The sequence below is a fragment of the Podarcis gaigeae genome (assembly GCF_964106915.1).
Source record: "Podarcis gaigeae genome assembly, chromosome: 15".
NCBI lineage: Eukaryota > Metazoa > Chordata > Lepidosauria > Squamata > Lacertidae > Podarcis > Podarcis gaigeae.
Window position 1 is genome coordinate 38,223,269 of NC_139692.1, and position 23,065 is coordinate 38,246,333.

Sequence of the window (23,065 nt, forward strand, 5' to 3'; positions counted from 1 at the left end):
CTAGCAACCCCAAGATCACTGGATGGAAGTATGTTTCTAACTGCTTTTAGATGGTATTAACTGTAAATGTTTTTAGAATGTTTTGACTGTTTTATAATGTTTTTGCTTTGTTTTCATTTTTAAAGTGCGCTTCTGTCTGCCATCCTGGGCTCCTTTGAGAGGGAGGGCGGGATATAAATTCAATAAATAAGCGAAACTTGCCCAGATAACGAGAGCTTCCTACAGGGCGATTCTGTAGCTCCCTGTGCTATCAACAGAAAGGCAAGGTGCTGCCAACCTGGACCCACCTAAGCCTGCAGAACCATCAACTACAGCAAATTTTAGCAAACAGTAGAGCTGCCATGATTGGGCCAAAATGGAAGGAAAAAAAATACAGTTCCATGCCACTTTTATGTAAGTTGCTTGGAACTTTCCGCCGACTCTCAGTAATAGTCATGTGAGACCTTGGCATTTTGGACAGTGATAAGATTCAAAGATAACATCATACCAGCAGCAAAAATAGAGAGCCATTTGTCTTTTGAAAGCAATGCTATGGGATGGGATAAGAAGAACAACATCACAATGGCAGTAGAATTATAAATGCTTTTGGAATGTTTGTAAAGGGTGTGCTGGAAAAGCAGGGGCCCCAGATGAGTTATGCCAGTCAATATCTTACAGGGTTCCCCTACATAAATAATGAAATTGACGTAAAGATAGAAAATTCCGCCCTCCTGGCCCAGTTTGCTGGTCAATATAAGATGTGTTCAAATAATCCTTTGATCTCTTTCTACCTGCTGTCTATACAATTCTGCTCAGCCTGCTTTCACCCAGCTGAAGGCTACAAGATCCTGGCCCGCAGTCACAGATAGGTAGCTATGAACTTCATTCCCAAATACAGTGGTGCCCCGCAAAACGAACGCCTCGCAAGACGGAAAACCCGCTAGACGAAAGGGTTTTCCGTTTTGGAGGCGCTTCGCAAAACGAATTTCCCTATGGGGTTGCTTCGCAAGACGAAAAAATCTTGCGTCCCCCCCCCCCGCGGGTTTTTTTCGCTTTTTTCGCCCTTTTCTTAAGCCGCTAAGCCGCTTATCAGCTGTTCCGCTGATAAGCCGCTTAACAGCTGATCGCTGAAAGCCACTTGACAGCTGTAGCGCTAATCCGCTAAGCTGTCAATGGGCTTGCTTCGCAAGACAAAAAAAAACGCTAGACGAAGAGAATCGCGGAACGAATTCTTTTCGTCTAGCGAGGCACCACTGTACTGAGATGCTACAAAACTTAGGAATTCTGTGTCACAACTACACTGGAGGAGGCCAAATGGTCAACTAGAACAGGAAAAACACACCGTGTGATTCCTTTGTCTATGCAGTTCTAATGCTATTCTTAACGCCATTCTGAAACTACGTTTTCCAAAGATACTGTGTTGCTATATATTACATTGATTTAAACCACTTTGTGTTCTCCCAAATTCAAAATACCATTAGCTTCCATGTGAAGATAATGATAATGAAGAATTATAACCAATTCCTTGTAAATGTAGAGATTTTATTGCAATCAAATAGTATAGATGCTTTGCTACATTAATAAAAAATAAACCAATCTATATGTTTCAGTTACAGACTTGAGCCTGTAGTCTTTTATCATGGTTCACATCCACACAAACATTTAAAGCACATATCTTCTGCCAAAGAATCCCGGGAACTGCAGTCTATTGCCCACAGAGCTACTATTTCCAGCCTCCCTAGACTAAAGTTTCCCTTGGGAGAAAAAACGAGCTTTAAATATGTTGGCATGGGTTTGACCATGCTTTTCTCTAGGTCTCAGTTCCTAATGAGCAATTTTGAACCCTGATTAGAGGACCCATTAACGCTATTGTATTGGCTGGGAATTGGCAGGGTAAAGACTAACACTGATTGTATTTAACAGGTGTGAGGTGGAATAGGGTCTTTCTTTCTGGGGCATTCTGCCCCTGCAAGTCTCTCCCCAAGGAAGCCTGCCTGGTGCCATCTCTGTTATCTCCTTGGCACCAGCTGAGTAATTTTATTCATCCAGGCTTTTCAGAATGTTTAGTATGTTGCAATTTTACACTGTATTAATGTTTCTTAAATAGCATTTCATTCATCCTGCTCCCAAGAAGAGAGAATACCTTTCCCAATAGCAGCATATATATGCTTAAAATAAACAACCTACTGTATTTCTTGCATCAACTAGAACAGGGCTAGGCAACCTAAGGCCCATGGGCCAGATGCGGCACAACGGCCTTCTCAATCCAGCCCACGGACGGTCTGGGAATCAGCATGTTTTTACATGAGTAGAATGTGTGCTTTTATTTAAAATGCATTTCTGGCTTATTTGTGGGGCATAGTAATTCGTTCTTTTCCCCGCAAAATATAGTTCGGCCCACCACATGGTCTGAGGGATGGTGGATCGGCCCACAGCTGGAAAAGGTTGCTGACCCCCTGAACTAGAATCTTTCTCTTTGCACCATTAAAACAATAAACAAACTAGGGAACAAATAATTAGTTTATTACCTCCAAAGTTCACATGAATACTCAGGTGTGCTAGAAAGCATGGAGCATTAGGATGCACAGTGTCTATGTGTTATTATGATTACTTATCCTCATTTTGTTTCATTCCCATCCCAGTCCTTCATAACTCCCTGTTGACGTTTGGTCCTCTGACCCAAGTTCGAGGGCAAGGCTTCTGTTTCCTCTCTCACGGATTGCAAATTGCAACTGTGCTGGGCTTCTCCAATCTTTGATCCATTTCTGGACCATTTCCTCCAGCCAGCTCCACTTCTTGAAAAACATGTTTTCCATTATAACACATCTTTTGCGTAGATCATTCTCCCTGGGCAGCAGGAAGGACAGGATTTTGCTCCGTGCTGTGCCTTTGTCCTCTTCTACCCTCAACCTCTGCTCCACACTGTGGATTCTGGTTTCGAGCCTGGCCACCAGTTCTGTCAAGTAACCAAGGATGCCCTCCAGCTTCACCAAGGTGCCCGTGACTTTGTCCTGGAAGTTCTTCATGTCCTCCTGAGTGTTCTTCAGGTCATGGCACAATCTCCCCAAATCCAGGGCATATTGGGTGCAAACGGCAGAAGTCATGGTGGAGAGGAGGCAGGCTGAGATGCTTTGAGTGGGGCCAGTCAAGACTGTCTTACCAGATGGAGACTCTAAAGGGTGTTCTCGGGACTGTCGCCCTGACTCCATCCCAATAAGCTCAAAGCTTCTCCAGGTTTCCATCTAGGTCTTAAAGGTAGTTCAAGGGCAGGGGAAATGAAGCTCCGCAGGTCCTGCAGTCCCCATGGCTCCTCCTGAATTGCTAGGCCAATTGCAGGTCATAAGTGGGCTTGAGCTATGAGATTGTGACCTCAGAGTCAAACCAGCAAATGGCAGAGTTGGTTGCATGACATATGCCAGGCCTGCTGCTTAAATAAAATTGCACAGCACAACCTGACTTTGTCAAACCATACTTGCCCAATTGATCATGTGCAGCTATTTTCTAATCTTCTGATTTTGTGAATTGTGGAGGTTTATTTCTTACAGGTTGTTGGCCTATTGTTTTATTGCAGTTTCTACTCCTGATCAGCAAGAATGAGAGCACTGCAACAGGCTTGCTATTGTGCTGTAAAGAGGGAACTTTCTTCTCTAATTCAGGAGTAGATAACATGGTGCTCTTAAAATATTTTGGACTACGACTCCCATCAGCCCCAGACATCAATGGCTAATGGTCAGGGAGGATGAGATTTGTAGTCCAGAAATGATGCTGTATTGGTCATCCCTAGTCAGACAATCGCTTTTGGCAACTGATGGCTACTAGCTACCATGTATTTATTTACAAACATTTATATATTTCCCTTCCTCAAAACTGATTCCAGGACTATTAATGTTTTTGAAAGTACTTATATATTAAACTGGAGTGGGGAAACCAAGCCAACAGAAAAAAAGAGCAGCCAATATTCCATATACTGTATATCTCACTTACTTAGGTGGGGCCTTGCAGTAAGAGTTTTTATGGGGGAAATCCTTTTGTGTATCAAAGAAAGCAGTAACCTTGCCAGAGAAACCTTGAAAAAAAGCACCTGTATTGAGGAGCCTAGCATGCAAAATTATTTAATTGCTTTAGTCAAGTTAAAAGCCTGACAGTTTAATCGGCTAAAATAATTTCAATAATTTGACAGCATGATCATTCTTCCCTTCTTAAAAGACATCCCGGCGGCCAAGCCCAAAATGGGAAATGCCTAGAAGTTTTGCCCACCCACATATTAAGTCCTCCACACGTACCCAGCCCCGTATAACTTAGCTAAAGGTTCTCCTCAGAATATTTGTGACTACTGTGTCCTCCTTAATTTTAAAGGTCCCAGGAGAGATAAAGTCTTGTTCTCCCGAGGAGGCTATTTGGCAGCCTAATTCTTCTCCCCGCCACGAATTTCACAAGGCTATAAGCCGAAATGCTTCTTCTTTAGTTTCATCCCATTAGTCCTCCTAATACCCCTGTGGATTGGGCTAAGCAATTCTTCTGCCTTGTTGGTGGGAGAAATGATCATAATGCTGAGTTTTTGCTTCTGCCTGAAAAGGCTTTAATCCCCACAGCTCCATTCTCTGTGAGAGTCAGTCCTTGGCATTTTCAAAAAGTGAACAATGTGATAACTCCCCGCCCCCCGTCTCACAGAGCAACATCCAAAACTTCTCCACAACTCGATGGATGTGGGTAGCTACTTTAAAGACATGTTGGCAATGGGGGATAAAGCCCCCACAAAGGATTCTGGGAAACAGACTGTCATCCAGCTAGGAGGAAGTTAAGGCCAGGAGCCTGAACCACCGCCACTCCTCCTAGCCTTGCAGGGACTGTCAGATTTGTTACAGATATTATATAAGGTTCACTCTGGAGCCTTTCTGGATAAAGAGAAGAGTGGGTGGAGGTTTAAATAAACAAACAACAACTAAAATAAGTTTAGAAGCCTTCTGCACATAGTGTCACATTTACACGAATCTAATGCACCATTGAATCTAATGCACACCTCAGATTTCAAAACCTTAAAACTAAAAACAAAGGAAGAGGTATTTGCTGCCAAATGCAAATGTGCCATCAAATCTAATGCACATCCTAATTTTCCTGACGTAATTTGGCCAAAAAAGGATCACATTACATTCAGGTAAATACAGTATTTTGAAACCAAAAGCGTGACTAAATATTTCTGAGGAAAGTGTCGCACTTGGGCAGGGGTTGTTGTGTTTCTTTCTGTTAAAGTGTAAGGTCCTAAATATAGCATCCCGATGGCATCAGCCCTATAAAACAGAAAATGTCCCCTCCCCATGGATCAGCGTATCCATTAGGCTGAGCAAATATTTTCCTGTTCTGTCCTTGTAATTCTATTTTGATTGATCCTTCTACACACTAAGGGGAAAGTGAGAATGGGGCTCACGCATGGCCAAAATGCCAAGAGGTAAAAAATGTACGTGTTTGCTCACGGCGCTGGGCATGGAATGCTTTTATCTCTGTAGGGGGTGGAATTTTAGACTGCAGAGACCTGGGTTCAAATCATCAGTACTGGTTTCCCTGGTTCTTCTGCAGCTCACTAGTAGAAATCCAGTGGCCCACTGGCCACACAAATAAGGGCTTGAAGCTCACCTATTTTTACTGGCTATTTTAGGCTACATCTGTACCATACGTATAATGCACTATTGTTCCACTTTAAACTGTCATGGTTTCCCCCAAAGAATCCTGGGAACTGTAGTTAGTTAAGGGAGCTGCAAGTTGTGAGGAGACCCCCGTTCTCCTCCCAGAGCTACAATCCTGAGATTTAACAACCAACCCCTCTTCCCAGGAAACTCTGAGAATTACAGCTCTGTGAGGGGAATAGGGGGTCTCTCTTAGCATCTCTCAGCACCCTTAACAAACTACAGCTCCCAGAACTCTTTGGGACCACCTACGACTATTTAAGTGGTACAAGAGGACTTTTAATCTACAGAGCAGAAATGGCCTTAACTTGCTGCTGGGAAATGACTGGGAATCAGAAAACTTTGGTGCAAATAGCCCAGAGAGCTATTTGCAGATCAGCAGATCCTACCTAATCTATCTTCTGACTGCCTCTGACTTAGACTGTGGCTGAAAACCCTAATTGTTTCTTAGGAGGATGGTAAACAGGGTGGTACTTCTTCCAGATGAATTAAGCCAGGTAAGAACAGTGTGATCTTGTAAACAGAGACACACTGCAACCTTTTATACTGACCCAGCTGGAATTCCATCAGGAACGAGGGCAGAAGGTGAAATCAGAAATATAACAAGTTGATAAACTATCTTCTCTCTGTGTTCCATCTCATCTCCAACATGCTGTGTGTATGTGTGTGTCTTAAGAAAACCCATGCCAAAGATTTCCATCCAACCAACCTCATTTTTTGGTAACATTTTTCTTTCAGATTACTGCCCCATAGCTGGAGAGAGGACAACTTTATTAGGCGTGAGCGACACAGCTGTCTCTTGATGGGGGGGGGGAGTTGTGCTTCTTGACAGTTATAGATATTCCTCTGTGAGATACGGCAGAATATTGGGGGGACGGAAATGAAAAAGATTATATAAAGAAGGTCATACTGAGCAATTTCTAGTAAAGAGTCAAAGAACCATATAATTCAACATTTATATAGACAAGGCTTTGAGGGAGCTGTTAGAAAACATTAAAAACAGACTGGAGAGTTGTTAAGGGTTGTTTTTTCTTGGTCTAGACCAGTGCTTTTAAAACTTTCCAGATAGGGAATGCTTTCTACACTGGAGTGGTTAGGATGCAGGACTAGGACTTAGGAGACAAGGGTTCAAATCTCCACTCAGCCATGAAGAAGAAGAGGAGTTTGGATTTTATATCCCGCTTTATCACTACCCGAAGGAGTCTCAAAGTGGCTAACATTCTCCTTTCCCTTCCTCTCCCACAACAAACACTCTGTGAGGTGAGTGGGGCTGAGAGACTTCACAGAAGTGTGACTAGCCCAAGGTCACCTAGCAGCTGCATGTGGAGGAGCTAACCCGGTTCACCAGATTATGGAGACTACCACTCTTAACCACTACACCATACTGGCTCCCAGTATGAAGCCCACTGGGGCTACTTCTCAGCCTAACCTACCATACGGGGTTGTCATGAGGATAAAAGAGAAAGGAGAAGTGTGTGTGTGTGTGTGTGTGTGTGTGTGTGTGTATATCTCACTTTGTGCTCCTTAGATAAAAGGATGGATATAAATGTACTAAGAAATAATAACAATAAACTGTGCAAACCTAGCCTGTGTTCACACCATTCATTTAAAGTACATTTAAAGCACATAGCTCACCCCAAAGAATCCTGAGAACTGTAGTTCACAAACCAGAGAGCTACAATTTTCAGCACCCTTAACAAACTACAGCTCCCAGGATGCTTTGGAGAAGCCATGTACTTTAAATGTATGGTGTGTACACAGCTCAAAAAGTTCTGGTCTGTGCTTGAACCCCTCCTATAAAACAGTGACAGTTTGGAGGCCCCCCGCTTAGCTTCCACGCTAAGGTTACCTCTCATAAACTGCTGCCAAAAGAGAAAGGAAAAAGAAAAGCCTCCTGACTTTTATTGTCTTCCCATAATTGCTGCTTATTTTACATTTCTGCATTTGCCAAGCCGTCCTGCCAGACGAGACAGCAGGTCACAAATTTTGCAATTTGTCTTGTCAAGAGAGGCAAATAACGTCTTTCTGCACGCGCCGAGAAGCTGGGCGGTGTTATCTTCACCCAAACGCTCCATTTTCATGTTTCTTTCCCTCCCAGCCCCCCCTTTTTAGGCTTAAAATAAAGCAGAAAATATGAATAGAACAGAAGACAATCCTTTATTCCTTCTGATTAATTAATACTGAAATGGGGAAGGAGAAGTAGTAAAAGAAGAAGAATGAGGGGAGGGAACTATCCCCTCCAAGGCACAGAGCGGTGAAAAAAATACCTGTGTAATTTCTAAGGTGTTCCTGCTGCGACAGTGTTCAGCGGCCCCTGTGACTTTCCCCCCAATGTCATTTGTCATAATTTGACACTGATAAAGAGTTTCTCCAGAGCCGCGTCTCTTCAAGGCAGTGAACATATCCATATCAAAGCCACTTGTGTTGTCCTTTTTTGGAAACCATTTTCCTCTTGGCCTAGTTTTCCTTTAGATTCTCAAACTGGTATTTGCCTTTATGCCCCCACCCTAAAACATAGTCTCCCCACACACACCTTCTTGCATGCACACTCTCACACAAAACACCACTTTCGTTCTATAGCTGATCATAATTTCCCCACCGCCAATCATCCAACAGACTTTGAAGGGTGGGAGAAATCTGAGGAGGCGTCACCGAACTAGTATGTGTCCTTCAGATTTAATATTGATGTTCATCAGTCCAGGAGGAATAAAGGTAAAGGTAAAGGGACCCCTGACCATTAGGTCCAGTCGTGACTGACTCTGGGGTTGCGGCGCTCATCTTGCTTTATCGGCCGAGGGAGCCGGCGTACAGCTTCCGGGTCATGTGGCCAGCATGACTAAGCCGCTTCTGGCGAACCAAAGCAGCACACAGAAACGCCGTTTACCTTCCCGCCGGAGCGGTACCTATTTATCTACTTGCACTTTGATGTGCTTTCGAACTGCTAGGTTGGCAGGAGCAGAGACCAAGCAACGGAAGCTCACCCCATTGTGGGGATTCAAACCACCGACCTTCTGATCGTCAAGCCCTAGGCTCTGTGGTTTAACCCACAGCGCCACCCGTGTCCCATTAATATAGCGAAGATGTCTTTGTGGGAGCCACGGTTGCATTTGGAACTGATGGGTCTCCTTGTTATTATTATCATTATTTGCAAACTTCTTAACTAATGTTATTTGGAGACCAAAGAAATAAAGTATAAGGGAAACAAAGAAAGCAGCAAGCCTTAGAAGCAAGCAGGCATAGTGCTCTGTGTGCTAATTTTAATCTTGGAAATGCAGGCGAAAAGAAGCCAGTGCAACTTCTATACACCAGCATTGGTAAGGAGCTGGGTGGCTGGCCCCTGGAAGAAAGACACAGCGCAGTGCTGTGATGGCAAAGGAGCATTACATGCAACAAACCTGTGTTGCTGCTGTGCAGGAGTGCACAAAATGTCTGTGCCGAAATGTCCACTGCCAAGCACAATGTGTTTTCAGTACTAGAGACCGAGCTGGATTTCGTGGTGGGAACCCTGTTTGCTGGGATGCCTTTCCATCATTTGGGGCCTAGACTTCAGACCAAACTAAATGGAGCTCTCCAGGATACCTTAGTAGGGGGCGAGTGGAGAGAATGAGGAAGAAGAAAGAGGAGAAGACGTGACTGTACCAAAACATTCTGCTCTGATTAACCATCCTCTCCTCTGTCAGGCAATTCTGGAAACCAGCTGTCTTGACTAGAAAACAACAGCAGATAAGAGTCAAAGTAGAATCCTTTTTTTGGGGGGGTGTAAGCCTTTCTGTAGCCCGGAGCGCCTATACCATTACACCAAGTAACATCATGTCGAACTACCTTGCAGCTCAGCAGAAGCCAATGGCCCTCCTATCAGGTTGTCAGGAGTGAATTATGTGGTCTCTGATACAAAAACACACACACAAAGTGTCCACGTTTCAGGGCTGTTTGGCAGAGCCCTGGTTTCACAGCTCAAGTTGCATCTGCTAAATTTGCTCGTGAATTGCAATCTCACAATGCAGCTCTCAATATCAGGAGTATTCTGCATGACGTTTGGAGGGCTGTGATTATAGGCATTGCATTTTACTCCCACCTTTTCTCCTAGGAGTTCAGGATGATGCATATGGTTCGTTCGTTCGTTCTCTCTCTCTCTCTCTCTCTCTCTCTCTGTGTGTGTGTGTGTGTGTGTGTGTTATCTATCCTAACAGCTGTCCTGTGAAGTAGATTAGGCCAAGAGATAGTGACAGGCTCAAGGCCAACCAGTGAACTTCACGGCCATAAAGGATTCCAACCTAGGTCTCCAAATACATAGTCTGAGGCTATAACCATTACACGACACTGCCTCTCACAACACTCACGAACACACACAGCAGTACCATTAAGACTAGTTTCAGGACATCAGTCTGGACCACCACAACCTGGAGGTCACAAATAACAGCCAGGAGCAGGTGATAGGGGTGGCACAACAAACAGACATGCTATTTCTTGGAAGTTTGTTATTTTATACCAAGTCTCTGTCTGAATACATTTCAACCTAAAGGTGTGCTCCAAGTAAGGATTCATTTAACTAGAGTTAACGTCTGCAGCTATTGTGTACTTTAAATGTACAGTGGTACCTTGGGTTAAGTACTTAATTCGTTCCGGAGGTCCGTACTTAACCTGAAACTGTTCTTAACCTGAAGCACCACTTTACCTAATGGGGCCTCCTGCTGCTGCGCCACCAGAGCCGATTTCTGTTCTCATCCTGAAGCAAAGTTCTTAACCTGAAGCACTATTTCTGGGTTAGCGGAGTCTGTAACCTGAAGCGTATGTAACCCGAGGTACCACTGTATGGTGTAGATGTGCCCCCAAATGCTACTCTGAGACTAAAACACTACTTTGAAACTTCATATGTCTGTATCTTATAGGCCTTCAAGGTGTGATTGTTCCTTTTCCTGTGAAACAATCCAGATTACCACTGAAAAACCAATACTGCAAATCAGAAGAATAAGCCATGCCAAGCAATCTTGGCTGCTGGGCTTGCTTGCTTGCTCTACATACGACTTAGAAAAGAGCAGACGGGCGTGTATGTGATCTTTGGGCTGTGTTGCCATTGGGGTTAGATTTGTTGCTGCTTTTCTGTTTGCACTGGCAATTTAATAAGGGCTTAGTTTTTTTTTAAAAAAAATAATAATTAAAGGCCTTTCACGGTTAAAAATAACGCAGACAGGCAGATAAAGATACCAGTTAATTAGCACCACGTCACGATTGTAGCTTCCAATATTCCCCAGCCATATGGTCAACTCAATGTACTTCCATACAGCACAGCAGATCCAACAAAGGCTTCATTACCAGACATCAAGTTGAAGAAGCCTCCGGTTATGTGCAAATCAGGAGTGAAACCTCTTATTTCAGAACATTCCTGAGGTCGTGCAATGCTGAACAGCTGTTTGGAAGCTGCCAGGCGACCTTCAGAGAAATAAGCATCTCTCCTTGTCAATATCACAGGGACTAGGATTGCCAGACTTTTCACTATGATAGCGAACTAGGTACTACCAGCTCCTCTCATTGTATTCGCTTGTCCCCGCAACTGGGAACACTAAGCATCTGCTTGTATCATGCTAGGGTTTTATTTTATTTTTAATCTGCAACTCTCCTAATTAATAGATCTCTGAGCACTTTGTTGAAGCAAATTCAAAGCAAACCCTTTACAGCAAAAATCTCGACGTTTTGTTTTGTTTTCACACAGTACCAGTGACCACAAGTAGCATCTGGGGATGGCATTAGAGGGCTAGAAATAGATTTTTCTGAGTGACCGTGTTCATCTGCTGACAGCAGTAATCTGTGAGAGGGATGTCGTGTTCTCAAGCAAGTGACTCGTGATACCACATAAATCCGTAAGGACAAAAATTAGGCGGGGGGGGGGGGGAATCTGCAACTACATGGACCTTAGGCTCTGTTCATCCTCAGATTCTCAGGGTGTCTAGTAAACATGCTCAGGGAATTCACTAAAATGCTCTCCTACCCACACAATGTGTGTGTGTGTGTGTGTGTTTAAAAAAATCATTGCCACCGGGATAGCTCAGTTGGTAGAACATGACACTCTTAATCTCAGGGTTGTGGGTTCAAGGCATAAATTGGGCAAAGGATTCCTGCATTACAGAAGGACTAGATAACTAGATGACCCTTGTGGTCCCTTACAACTTTGATTCTATGATGTGTCAGGGCGTGTCACAACACTGTAAAATGCATCAAATACAGCATTTGGCACCTGAGACGAACCACAAAATGCTGCTGCCGTCCCCTAGAACAAGGGGGGAGTGAAGATGTTCGTCAGGAACAAGGCTCAAGCAAGGCTTTCTCCTCTCACTGCCTCCACATTTAACTCATTGGATTTCAACAAGCTAGCCTTCAACCGCATAAGGTTGAAATTGCACAAGTTAAATGTGCGTAAGATGGCCACATTTTTAAGCACTCCTTGGGGACACAGCTATGGGTGCAGAGCTCTTCCTACACTTCAGAATTTGCCATTACAGCACTGAGGAGCATCTCTCAAGGCTGCCACCTCATTGTTCATAGGCAGGAGTGCAAGTCACTTGTCACACTGCCTAACATAGGAGACTGCTCCATCTCTGCAGAGATGAAGTTTTTGCATAAAGCCAGCTACAGTAAAAAGCCAGGTAAACTCCTGGAGATCAGCAAGAGCAGTGAAACTGCTTGTAGCTCCTTCCACCTTGCCTTCTATGCATTGCCTAACAAGCCAGCAAATGACTCATCCCCAGACCTGAAGCTCTATTTGCAATTCAAAAAGATAAAAGGGAGAGGGGAAAGTCACAGCAGGGAGTTCACAAGCACCTTCTGCATTAGAGGACCTGTGTCAGCGCTCCCCCCCCAGTGGCCCTTTGTAGAATTGGGGGTGGGGTGGAGGGGCTGCAAAAACCAGTATCAGAGGACGGTATTTTTGGTATTAAATGGGCTAATAGTTCTGCAGCTGCAAGCACCATGGAAAACTCCCTTTACTGAGCAAGATTTTAAATTCCTGCTTTACACAGCTAAGCTGGATCAAACTATGGTTAAAAACAACAATGCAAATTATTTCCTTAGAAACTGTGTGTGTGTGTGTGTGTGTGTGTGTGTGTGTGTGAGAGAGAGAGAGAGAGAGAGAGAGAGAGAGAGAGAGAGAGAATATGAGAGAGATGGGGATTCAGCAGTTCAGAAACCTACCCATTTCAACTTTGACCATCAGTATTTGCACTGCCTGACAATTTTTATTTTATATTGACTGAGAACATTTGACTGCAGCCCTTCTCCTTCCTTGTTGGGCTAGCCGCTAGGTTGTGCGGTGTGTATTTATATGAAAGAACAGTGGCGTAGCGTGGGTTGTCAGCACCCGGGGCAAAGCAAGTAATTTGCGCCCCCTAACCCGTGGATTTACACCCCCTAACCCGTGGATTTACGCCCCCTAACCCGTGGATTTGCGCCCCCTAACCCTAACCCCCAGATGTTGCGCCTGGTGCGGCCGGCCCCCCCTGCACCCCCCACGCTACGCCACTGTGAAAGAAAGAAAGAAAGAAAGAAAGAAAGAAAGAAAGAAAGAAAGAAAAACATCCTGCAACAAAGTGTGCCACATCCTAAGGCTAAATGAAATCAGCTGACCAGACTCATCCCACACTAGGGATTGGGGGGGGGGTTTGTTTCAGTTCACATTTAAAGTTGAACTTGTCCTACTCTGAATTTTGCCCTGCAGTTATCCAGCCAAGTAAAATATGCAAAAAGGCAAAATTAAGGTAAAGTCCCATAGGTGTAGCCGGGGGGGGCATCTTCCCCCCACACCTAAATCAAGTAAATCAATAAAAAAAACTGTTCTGCCCCCCCCCACATGAATCCTACCTCCCCTCCTCCCAAATCCTGGTTGTACCCATGTAAAGCCCTATATAGGTTGGAGCCAGAATACCAGAAATATAATCTCACCCCTTATATAACCAATCAATCACTGTGCTTTGCAGAAGAGAGGGCCTTCTGCAGATACTAGCTTATCAGGAGGTTCATCCCATACAATATAGGAATTGGTCCTTCGGTGTTCTGGCACCTGCCCTTCAGAATTCCCTCCCCTCGAATATTAGACAAGGGCCATCTTGGTTGTCCTTGCAGCAGGAAGAACCTGTTTCAACAAGGCTTCTAAAGCGGAGATCTTTCTCAGTAATTTCTTTAAAGACTTTTAAAAATACGTTATTGTCTTATCACTTGTTGTTCGCTGCTCTGAGCTCCTTTGGGAGCAGGGGCAGGATAGACATGTAATAAGTTAAACAAATAAAGTGTGCATAAATTACTGAAAAACGCAAACAAAAATTCATTATATTAGGAAATATTGCTTTACAATATTGGGGATATTGGGGAAAATTCACATTCATATCTTGAATTTTCATGAGGACTTAAAAAAACAGTGAAAACCAACCATGGAAAAGATAGGGAAAATGGTAGAGGGACTTACGGTAAGTATTATTTATATCTGTCTGATGTTCATCAGCTGGTGCAAGCTAGATCATCTAGGCTGGGATGTTTTCAAATATTAAAGTGGTATATAACTGTTTTACATAAAAAAATGAACCTTGTTACTGGAAAAACAGCATAGAAATATTAAATCAAATCGAAGAGCTCAACCGCTTAGGGAATTCCATGGCAGCATGGGACCAAACCACCCTGTACTTTCCACAACTAACTTTTACTACAAAACTGCACAACTGTGGGTTTTGGAGCTTCACTTCACATGGTAATAGGTTTTGTTTGCACTAAATGCAGTTTAGGGCATTTTCAGACCGGCTCTGACTTGTCCTTAACATCATGGTCACTTGCAGGGCAGTCCCATTCCAGATAATGGCAAGTGAATTTGGGAGCCTGGAGTAGATGCGTGTCAAAAACAGGGCGGCGGCGGTGGAGTCCATCTCCTTATTGAAAAAAAGGCCACCTTTTTGGAACAGGCGCAGTCAAGTCCATGTCTCGGTAAAGGGACTGGCAAAGCAGCTATTGATTTTTGTGAGAAAGGGACTGCCGCCTGCCAGAGTGCCATTTCCGATACACAAAAGGGTGTCGGGCGCAAATCTCAAGTTGTCAGCCTGAGAGAATTCACCAGCGACTATCGCCCTTCTCTTCCCCATGTTTCCTGGGGAAGAGGGAAGGGTCTAAGGTCACATAAAATGTCATTAATCATTCTTCCCAGATGCCAAGGTCCTCATTGGACAGTTCTATTAATCAGGGGGCTATCAAAAGTACAGCTTGCTTTAGGTCTCCATTGTACGGCTCTGCCGCCTATCATAGAGGAGATAATCTTATCAGCAACAAGGGTGGGGGGGTTGCCCATTGAGTTGCACGAGAGTGGAAGAATGGGATTTCTTTTCTTTCCTTTATTTATTTATTTATCCTCCCGCCTCAGAGGATGAGCTGTTTCTTGTCTTGTCAAACCTGCGGCCTTTTCTTTCAAGAATCAGCTTTCAGAATCCAATTTGTCAAGCCGGACAATCATTTGAGAATCCAGGTTCCTTTTTTAAAAGTGGGGGGGGGGGGAGAGAGAGAGAGAGACTTGGTGACTTTTATTTATTTATTTATTCTTAAAGGCAGGTGGTTTTTAAAAGGTGGCTCAAAAGGGATTTGGAAACAGGCTGAGTGGACCACAACATCAATTAATCTTCAGAGAGCAGAGGCTTTGTGAAGATGGAGTGTCAAAAGGCAAGTTGCTGGGTTTTAGGAGATGGAGAATATCGATGTTTCCCATCATTTTTTCCTTTTTTTTTTTTTTGTTCTATCCCCCTCCAATGGAGCAAAAAGGGATATTCATCTCAGTTGATGCATCAACTGAGGTAAAAGAAAGCCAATAATGGGTGCCCATGACTTTATTCTTTCAGAGGCGAAAAGTCTGAGGTAAATTTATCCATTGTGCTTTAAGGAAGGAAAAACAGGAGGGCTACCAGAGTGTTATTTGGCAACACGGCTACAATATTACATACCTTGGACCCGGTAGTTCCCACAATTTTTCCTCTACCATGAAGTTATTGTTGTTGGATTCTTTATTCAAAAGATGTTATGCCCCGTCTTTCCTTTTTTTACAAAATGCTTGAGGAGTTTAATAGCCTTTTAAAAACAGCAGCAGCAGCAAAAAGCTACTAGGTAGCATTAAGACGAGCAGCTGCTGTGCTCTGTCTTAGGAGGCCTATCTTATATAGGGGGCGGCAACAAAATGTTGCAGTGTGGAATGTTCCTATTCCCAATCTAACCACTATTTAAGCTTTGTGTAAGCAAATCAGGATGAGTGTTCAACAAACTAGTTGTGTGAAGGTAAAAGGTAAGGTAAAGTTTAAGGTTAAATCCAGTGAAAGGCAACTATGGGGTGCGGCACTCATTTCGCTTCAGGTAGAGGGAGTTAGTGTTTGTCCACAGACAGTTTTCTGGGTCATGTGACCAGCATGACTTCTGGCGCAATGGGACACCGTGATGAGTGCCAGAGTGCACGGAAATGCCGTTTACCTTCCTGCTGCAGTGGTACTTATTTACTTGCACTGGCATGCTTTCAAACTGCTAGACTGGCAGAAGCTGGGACAGAGCAATGGGAGCTCACCCCGTCTTGCAGATTCAAATCGCCAACCTTCCGATCAGCAAGCCCAATAGGCTCAGTGGTTTAGGCAAGAGCACCACCCACGTCCCCGAAGGAACCTTAAATGAAAGCTGACAATCCAGGAATGGGGTTGAAATATCCCTAAGGGGACCTAGCCAACCCCTCCCCCCAATAGGCATTTAATGTAAAGAAAATATTGAACAAGTGTTCCAGATTTGAGTGATGCCAAGGACCCTTTGATATCCACCTTGGTGCTTCATCCGCATATTCCACTGAGGCTGCAAAGCCTCACCTGATGCCACGTGGCACAAATCTCTCTCTTCCTCTTCTCTTCTCCCTTCAGAAAAGCACAGCACAGTACCCCCCCCCCCGCCCGCCCAACCCAACATCCTTCTTGCCGATTGCTCATGTTGCAACCACTTAACCGGAATATCCTTGAGATATCTTGTTAGCTCAGTTACGGGAGAAGGAGCGAGACTGGCGAAGAAAGGCTGGCTTGTAGATTCCTAGGCTACTTTATGAAACCTGACAATCCAACTATCTCTATTACATGCTTTTTTTATTTAGCAGCTGTATGCACAGTGGGGCTTGGGGGGAAGGTGTGGGGGGAGCGGGGAGAAAGACAAACTAGATTGCTTTTGTAAGGCCTGCAAAGAGACTGGGAAGCCTAGAGTGGGAAGGGTCAAATTCCAAGCTTACCAAATAGAATGAAGGGTGTGGTAAATGGGGTGTTTCACTGGGCACTTATAAAGTCACCTGAAAAAGCAACTAATTCTTCCCAAAGACCTAACAGAAGCTGACAGGCCCATACCATTCCTCACTTTCTAACCCACACGGGAAGGTCAAGGCATTGGAAGCCTCAGGTTAGGGGGTGCCCCCAGACTGCCACTATTTTGAGGGAGGGGCTCAAGCATATAGTTATCTAATGGAAAGTTCAATTTGTGTAATTACAGAGGATCAGAACATTGTCACCAGGATGCAACAACAACAAATTAAACAAGCTTTTCGCAGTTAGGGAAGTGATGATGAATAGAACTGAAAAGTACAAGATGAATGAATGTTGAATGGGAAGATGTGTAAACACCCAGTAAAAAAATTCAGGATGAGTGCTCACAGAAACAGGTCATCTGGAAACAACCCATTCATTTAGAAAAGGAGCATGCAAATTTACTACTACGAATAGCAGCAGCAATATCACTTTACATTGTAGAAAAGTGGTTTAATTTCGAACCAGATGTGCAAATACAAACTGCGGTGGTATGTAATTGCAAACTTTGGTCACATCACCATCAAACATTTAAAGCACTTTTATACCACAAACAACCATGGCTGAAGTCGGAGCCAATGACAGACAGAGCCAACTAAATCTACTTTTGTCCCCATCCTTGTTCTGCAAGGGCATCAGTGAGAAGGAGGAGGAAGAAGCTGGTGGCTAGCCTTTGGACTGGTTGTAAATAAGGAAGGTGGGTGGGGGTTAGCTGAGAGCAGATGGAGGTTGGGGGACGGTGCCCCCTTTTCCCTGATGCTCGCCCCATTTAGACTTGGCAAACAGAAATCTCAATATACATTCAGCAGCAAGCCCAAGAATATCAGCACACAGACATGATAAGCTCCTAGTTTATCATGGCGGCAATGTTCCTAGAAGCTGAAGCCATCAGGAGAACTGCTGGCAACCCAAAGGAAAAAAGAAAGGGGCAAGATGTAGAAAAGGCCTGATGGGATGTGACTGGCCCAGAGTCCTGGGATTGGAAAGCAAAGAAATGGGAAGCGACCGGCAAGGCAACCGGACAATGAGAAAAGCGTTTGTGATTTTTGCCGTGAAAACGGGCAGTTAAAGATCATTGGAATGGACAAGGCAATCTTCCGACAGGCTGGAGTTGTGATTGCCTCCAACGTGATGGAAGCAAGCAGGAAAAAACACACAAGGCGGTGCTTAATAGCATCCAATTTCCAATAACTTACTTGGACTCTAAACGTGCTGGGGGCAAAGATTCCCGCCCCAGATATATATATATGATTTTTCCATGTATACTTCTTCCAACAATATACCGTATTTTTCACCCTATAGGACGCACTTTTTCCCCTCCAAAAATGAAGGGGAAATGTGTGTGCATCCTATGGGGCGAATGCAGGCTTTCGCTGAAGCCTGGAGAGCGAGAGGGGTCGGTGCGCACCGAGGGTTGCGCAGAGCTGCCTGCAGTCCCGGGCTGCGTGCAGCTCTGCGCAACCCTAGGGAGCCCGGCGCGAAGTCGCACTGGTCTCCCGAGGGCTGCGCAGAGCTGCCTGCAGTTCCGGGCTTCGCGCAGCTCTGCACAACCCTAAGGAGCCTGGTGCGAAGTCGCGCCAGTCTCCCGAAGGTTGTGCAGAGCTGCCTGCATTTCGAAGCCTCGGGCTCTCCGCAAACCTGGGGAGACTGGTGCCACTTCCCGCCGGGCTCCCTAGGCTTGCGGATAGCAGGCTGTTCTCGGGGCTGGGGTCGGGGGAAGCTTGGACCTCCCCCGCACCAGCTCTGTACCTGGGGGGAATATTTTTTTTTCTTTATCCCCCCCCCCAAAAAAAAAACTAGGTGCGTCCTATGGAGCGGTGCGTCCTATGGGGCGAAAAATACGGTATCTTTAACAATTTTTCATATTTCCACCCTCCTCTCCTGGACTTCCCTCATACTCCCGTTTTGTTTTATTTTCATATTGTTCACCCTGCGTATTGTTTCCCCAATACATATACAGTGTTACCTCGGGTTAAGAACTTAATTTGTTCTGGAGGTCCGTTCTTAACCACTTTAGCTAATGGGGCTTCCCTACTGTCGCCACATCACCGCCATGTGATTTCTGTTTTCATCCTGAAGCAAAGTTCTTAACCCAAGGTACTATTTCTGGGTTAGCGGAGTCTGTAACCTGAAGCATCTGTAACCTGAGGTACCACTATAGTCTTATTTTTTGTTGTATACACTTGTGATTGTTTACTCAAACCCTGCCAATGAGTCCATTTCTTTATGTTGCCTCTTCATATATGTTGTAAATGGTTCCCATTCTCTTTTGATGTCTTTGTTGTCCTTTTCATGTAATTTTTCTGTTAGTTTTACCAGTTCTGCATATTCCATACGTTTCCCTTGCCATTGTTCTTTCGTTGGTATTTCTTCTGTCTTTCAAGTTTGTGCTAATATAATTCTTGCCACTGTTGCTGCATACATAAATAATTTCCAATTTTCTTTTTTTATATCTTGGTCTAAAATTCCTAGGAGGAATGCTTCTGGTTTCTTAACAAAAGTCTTTTTAAACATTTTTTTTTTCAATTCACTATATATCATTTCCCAATAATTTCTAACGTTTTTGCATTCCCACCACATATGATAGAATGTACCATCTTTTTCTTTACATTTCCAACAAGTTTTTGATCCCTTTTTATACATTTTGACCACTTTCTCTGGTGTTATATACCATCTATACATAATTTTCATATAATTCTCTTTCAGTAATATACAATCTGTAAATTTTAGATTCACCTTCCACATCTTTTCCCAATCTTCAAATTGTATATTATGACCTAAATCCAGAGCTCACTTTATTTGTGCTGACTTTATCATTTCATCTAACGTTTCCCCACAAAGCAGGAGATTGTATGTTTTTTAAAGTAATTTTCTGTCACTCTCGACTATCTCTTTTTGAAAGTTTGAAAGTGTATAACTAAAACCTTTCTTATTGTCTTCCTTAAACTGTTCATTTATTTGTCTATGATGTAACCAGCTTTTATACAGCCATGCTGCAAAGGCTCCCAAAAGTTCTTGATTTATATTGCATTAACTATTAGGTTCAGGACAGACAATAGGAAGTACTTCACACAACACACAATTTAACTTGTGGAATTTACTGCCACGTTGTGCAGTGCTAGGCGCTAGAGGTTTAATCAGAAATATCCATGAAGGATAGGTTTATTAACCATGCACTAGCTATGACAGCCAAATGAAACCCCCAGGTGTAGAAGCAGTATAGCTCTGAGTTCCAGATGTTGGGGAGGAAGAACAATGGATGGCCACTATCTTCCTGCCCTACCTGCAAGTGTTGAGGCTTGTGACTGACCATCATGGAATAGAAACAGAGGGTTCTTACCAACTAATTTCTACTCAAATTAGTTTCATGGAAATAAATGGGCAGAAGATAGTCGTGTCTATTATTTTCAATGGATCTACTCCAGGCATGACTAGGGATGTTGGAGAATTCCAATGATAACAGAAACCTTAGCAGAAATTGCCCATGTTCGCTTATTCGTCCAATGTCCAGAACAGAAATCAACCCAGTGAATATGATTAGTATTCACTGTTGCTGTTACTTTCAGTCCACAAATGCTACAAGTTTATGTTCATCCATCCCCCATCTGCATTACTAATGAGATGGCATAAATTAATGACAACATAATTAATTACAGAAGTGATGTAATATCGCAACAGCAGACAGTGAGACAAATAATGTAGTTTTTGGCACAAGACAAATTGCAGTGGAATGGAAACAGTGCTGCATGAAGCAAATGTAGGGCAGACCAGAAAAAAGATGCCTACTTGCATCCCTAAATATGACTCACATTGGATACAATGCAGAATACTGAATGTCTACTTTTGTAAGGAAAATATGTTGTTGGCATCCATCTGTACTAAGAGACAATGGAGTGCACCTCTGGGGGTGAAGCCAAACTGCCGCCTCAGCAGAACCTAAGTGATCTCCCCAGGGAAAGGGGAGGGAGGAGAAAGAGACTGGGAGCCCAAAGTAACCCAGCTAATAGGATTTACACCCAAGTAAGTGTGTCTATAGGGACGTGGGTGGCGCTGTGGTCTAAACCACAGAGCCTAGGGTTTGCCGATCAGAAGGTCAGCGGTTCAAATCCTCGCGACGGAGTGAGCTCCCATTGCTTGGTCCCAGCTCCTGCCCACCTAGCAGTTCGAAAGCATGTCAAGTGCAAGTAGATAAATAGGTACCGCTCCGGCGGGAAGGTAAATGGTGTTTCCATGCGCTGCTCTGGTTCACCAGAAGTGGCTTAGTCATGCTGGCCATATGATGCGGAAGCTCCCTCGGCCTATAGAGCAAGATGAGCGTCGCAACCCCAGAGTCGTCAGTGACTGGACCTAATGGTCAGGGGTACCTTTACCTTTACCTTAAGTGTGTCTATAGATAACAGTTTTAAAGAGTTTCCAGATAGGGGATTAATATTGCAAATGAGTCATTCAGATATTGCAGTTCAGTTGCTGACAATATACTTTTGTTTTGTTTTTTTACTTACTGGGGTTTTTTTTGAGGAAAGGGTAAATCTAGATTAAATTAGTAAATCTGGCATTCTGATACTCACAGTTTGATGCTGGTATTTTGATTGCAGTAGCACCGGAGCACAGGAAGCTTCCTTATACCATGTCAAACAACTGGTCCATCTAGCTCAATGCTTTCAACACTGATCAGCAGTGGCCCTCCAGGGTTTCAGAGAGGACCTTCTGCATGGAAAATTGATGCTCTACCACCAGGCAAGTGTCCCTGAGAAAAAACAAAGGGAGAAAACTGAAGTTTGAAGGAGAGATGGAGACAGAGCCAGCAGAGTTTGGAGTGACCTGACATGGGAGTGATGGACTTTGGGTGCCTGTTGAGAGTGTTCCCTTTGCCCTTGCCCACATAGAGTCCTCCAGATGTGGTTGGAGGGCCACTCCCATCATCCTTGCCACTGGCAATACTGGCTGGGGCTGATGGGAGTTGTAGTCTACCAACATCTGCAGGGTACTACATTGGCTGCTCCTGGCTTAGGACCAGCCAGTATATTTGTAAATAGACACAAGCATTACAGAATGCCAATATGCTTCCAAAGGAAACCAAACCCAGGTAAGCGCTGCAGCCTTCTCACCAAATAAAGTGGGGTGATCTTAATAATATCTATGTATACACTTAGAGGAAGGCATAGCAGATGTGGGGGAGCAGTAAAGATGGAAATATGTTTGTAATTATAATGGAAATTTCAGGGATTCTGTCATTTTACTTCATAGAATGGCCTCACTTCCATTTCAATTTTTCTTCCATTCTATTAGCTTTACAATATTCTGTCTGGCTAGGGTGATAGATTGATTTAAGGATCAGCTTGTTGGGGAAATCAGGGCTTGGAACGGCTCGCGCCTGTGGCCTAACTTCTCTATCTTTTTAAATATTTCAGTTCCTGGAGATCTTTATTTCCCATTTCGATTTCCTGTAGCACACTAAATTTATCTTAGTCAGTTCGTCAAGTTGTCCTCCTGCTCTCCTCCTCCTCCCTCTTATCTCCACTTCCCCCTGTACAACCGGGAAAAAACACCTACACTATCTCTGCTGCCAATAAACTCAAACAGTGGTAATCCGCAGATTATTTTGATAGGACAGCATTTGAGGCAAAGGCAAAAACTTGGAAGTGGAGGACTCATCCTGGTCTCTGGGCACATTGCCCAAAGCCCAGCAGACCCTTGCTTTGAGGATAAATGGATTTTTGCTGCCCACTGATGGATGCATGGAGCCAGGATGGGCCATTGGTCTATCAATCCCAGTATGGCATTCTCTGACTGGAAGCAGCACTGCAATGTCTGAGGCATAGGGACAAAAGTTCAGTGGTAGAGCATGCGCTTTGCATGACAAGTTAATGCTCCCAGGAAGGTTGCTATGTTCATAACCTGTATCTTGAAGGTGTGTGCATCATAGCTTAACAGTAGAGATCTGTATGCAGAAAGTATCAAGTTCTATTCTCAGCATGTGGACTCCAGCAGAACAAAGAGTGGCACTTGATAGCCATCCTCTGCCGCCCGCTAAGTGCCACTGGACTCCATTCCTACCCTGAAGTATCCTAT

The 23,065-nt window shown here is 44.0% G+C and overlaps 1 long non-coding RNA gene across 1 annotated transcript in view; it reads right to left on the minus strand.

The window, feature by feature from the left end:
- LOC310832726 overlaps positions 1–22,802 on the minus strand; it is an 84,059-nt gene extending 61,257 nt beyond the window's left edge. Inside the window, exon 1 of the long non-coding RNA XR_014558369.1 lies at positions 21,562–22,802. This is a non-coding gene — a long non-coding RNA (uncharacterized lncRNA). The remainder of the gene's footprint in view (positions 1–21,561) is intronic.
- Positions 22,803–23,065: the final 263 nt, after the last annotated feature.